General features: G+C 45.2%; 1 protein-coding gene across 4 annotated transcripts in view; it reads left to right on the top strand.

Moving 5' to 3' along the window:
• The window catches only part of ULK1 (unc-51 like autophagy activating kinase 1), a 100,945-nt gene that overhangs the window by 69,885 nt on the left and 28,271 nt on the right, over nucleotides 1-2,789 (top strand). The window lies entirely within an intron of this gene.

Here is a 2,789-nt window from a genome sequence, read left to right as displayed (position 1 = left end):
TGCTTAAGCCCATATTAATACATGGAAAAAATAGAGCTTAAAGCCTTGCTGACATGATTGGACTAATTGGCGAGTGTTTTACCTCAGTGCAGAGTTGAGTTGCATAAGGTTTCTCGTTCCATCATCCCCTAAGCGTTTTTTTTTTTTTTTTCCCAGCAGCTTATTTTTTAACTGATTCCTGTGCAGCTTGAGGGGGCGGAAATCAGTCTTCATTAGAAGATTTAGCTTTGCTCTAAAGGGCAATGGGTGGAAACACATGGACGGTCACTTCAAATGCTGGCTACTCTTTTCTAGCCACGGTTCCCCTCTTCCACATATTATTGTGGTCAAGTCCTGTTGGAGTAGGACGTGGAAAATCCTTTCCAGTGACCCTGGGGTCTAATGTTGCTGCTTCCGTGGTTGTTCCCATCAGTCTCTGTGGAGCAGATCCCAAAGCCTCTAATGCTAGTTGTCACTTCTCCACTGGCTTGTAAAGAAACCCTAAAGAGCTGCCCTGTCCAGAAAGGGCAGGATTGGAGCTGCCACTCCAATTAAGCAAGGTAGACCATGTGGGGGACTCAGCCTACCCCTGAGGTGCCTTGCAGGCATCGCCACGTTGTTTTACCTTGGATTTTATAGCCTTGGGCCAGCTGGATATTATGCAGGCCTCTAGCCTCAGCACTGTGCTGTACTTCTTTAGAGGTAGCAGGTGGCATCCTGCCTTTTTGTCCTGTTTTGGCTTTGCTTTCTCACAGGCCTGGAGTTCTCTCTTTGTCTCGCAAGCAGATCTTTCCCCTGCGGCACTGGCTGAAGCCCAACTGGGACAAATAGCAACAGCTATTTTAGATTGGCCAGCAATGGCATTTGCCTCCAGATGTCAGTGTGCCCTCTAGCAGCGTGCCCCTTGGCATCATCCAGCACATACGAAAGGACCATAATTACAGTGCGCTAACAGCTGGGCTTTTGTTTTTTTTCAATCGTTTCCCTGTTGAAGATTCATGGTAAAATTGTTTAAATGTACCTCTTTGGCTGTATCCCAGCATGGTGGATTTACTGCCAGCTTTGGAGTACTTTAAACGAAAAGCAAGTAAGGAAGGGGCTTCGGAGCTCTGCTTCTGAGAATTTCTGGACCGCTTGTAGCTTGAAAGGTTTCCAGATACGACCAGTCACTAATAAGCCCTGACTTCCAATTTAGTTACCAGATACTTACTGTTTAGACCAATGGGCAGGTTTCCTACTCAGCCCCTAGTATGGACCTCTTCATTTCTTACCCTAAATTCAGTGTGGCAAGCTGGTTCATGCTAGGATTTGATGTACAGCAGCTGCTAGATGATTCCACTGTTTGACTTGGTAACTTTTTCTTCTGTGAAGAATGTGGGGCTGGTCCAGCAGAAGTGTTGGAGGCTCAGTCCACTAAGGAGTATGCATGGTAGAGGTTTCTTCAGTTACTGCCTCCGGTAATTGCTCCCAGATTTCTCAGCCAAATAATGCTCGGTGCATATCTTAGTGACAACTTTTGTTACCTGCTTTTTTGCCTAATCCTCTGCATATTGTAGGAATGAAGCACTGTAGTGAAAGTGGTGACCCCAGAAATACAGGCCCCAGGAAAAACCTAAGGCATTTATTTCATTGTGTGGTGGTGGGATGTCAAAGACTCAAATAGTTCCTCCTAAAGACAGGCTAAACGGAGCATTTGTACAAATCCTGCCAACTCTTCTTGGCAAGGTCTTACTGTTCTTAACAGCTCCTTGATGGCTGTGACCTTCATCACTGCTCCTCTTCTCATCTTGCATGAATGTGCACCAGCATGTCATTGTAGGGGTGAGTCACAGAACCATCTTTTTTTTTTTTTTTTTTCTTCAGATGTACCAAATAGTACTGACTTGACTGAACTTGACATCTCAGAAAACTAGGCTGTAAAGCAGTTGGGTTGGGGATCCTACAGTTACTCTGCTAATGGGCTGAAAAGGCTAAACGCATACACGAGACTGTGCCTAGTGCTGTAGAGGATTAGCAAACATGTTAAACCAGTGGAGGGGAAAACTGGCTCATTTTTTGGCCTTTCAGCCTTGACAGAGGATCTTTCTCAGTAAATTGGAACTCTGTCAGGCACAAGTGATGTCTCCACCTGCTGTGGACCATGTCTTCGAGATCATGAGAATAAGCTGCAATGCAGGGGCCTTCCCCAGGATTGTTATCAACAACTGTACAACATATCTAGGCACTATTTGTTGTGGAAAGCTTTGAGCTGTTCTACCAGACACCACAGCTTTTTCTCTGTTTTACTTCTAGGTGGGTTATTTCTTCCTTCCTTTTCTGCTCTGAGTTGCATACCTGTAGAATTGATAGCAGTATAGGCTTTCTCCTTTCTAGTCGAGGTGGACACAAATTCAAATTCCCTAAGCTCAGTGACTTCTGTATCTGAACTGGGCACCTTCATCTCCAGTAAGACCTTTCTGCAATTTTGACAGCTCCACAGGTGGTCTTGGGTGTAATGAGTGAGACTGCCACGGCAGCTAATCCTGAAATGCCCAGAAGACCTAAGGATTTAAGGCGGCTACTTAGTTTATTCGCACATGTTTTGAAGAGTTCTTGCACAGTCTTAGCTAAGCAGACTGAAAATAATGAAGATGACTGCCAGCTGAAGGGGCTAGCTGTCGGTGCCAGGACTGAATATCCCCTGTTAGGAAGAAACAAGAAAGCAGTCTGTAGTTTGCAGAGTACATCTAAAACTTTTGGGGTCCTGCTCTGCTGCCTACCTGTGACTGTTGATCTCAAAGAAAATGTTGAGAGATGGCATGCAAAGAATA

Source organism: Gavialis gangeticus, unplaced genomic scaffold (genome assembly GCF_001723915.1).
Source record: "Gavialis gangeticus isolate Ggan-Ray unplaced genomic scaffold, GavGan_comp1, whole genome shotgun sequence".
NCBI classification, from domain to species: domain Eukaryota; kingdom Metazoa; phylum Chordata; order Crocodylia; family Gavialidae; genus Gavialis; species Gavialis gangeticus.
This window is presented reverse-complemented; position numbering and strand designations above follow the sequence as displayed.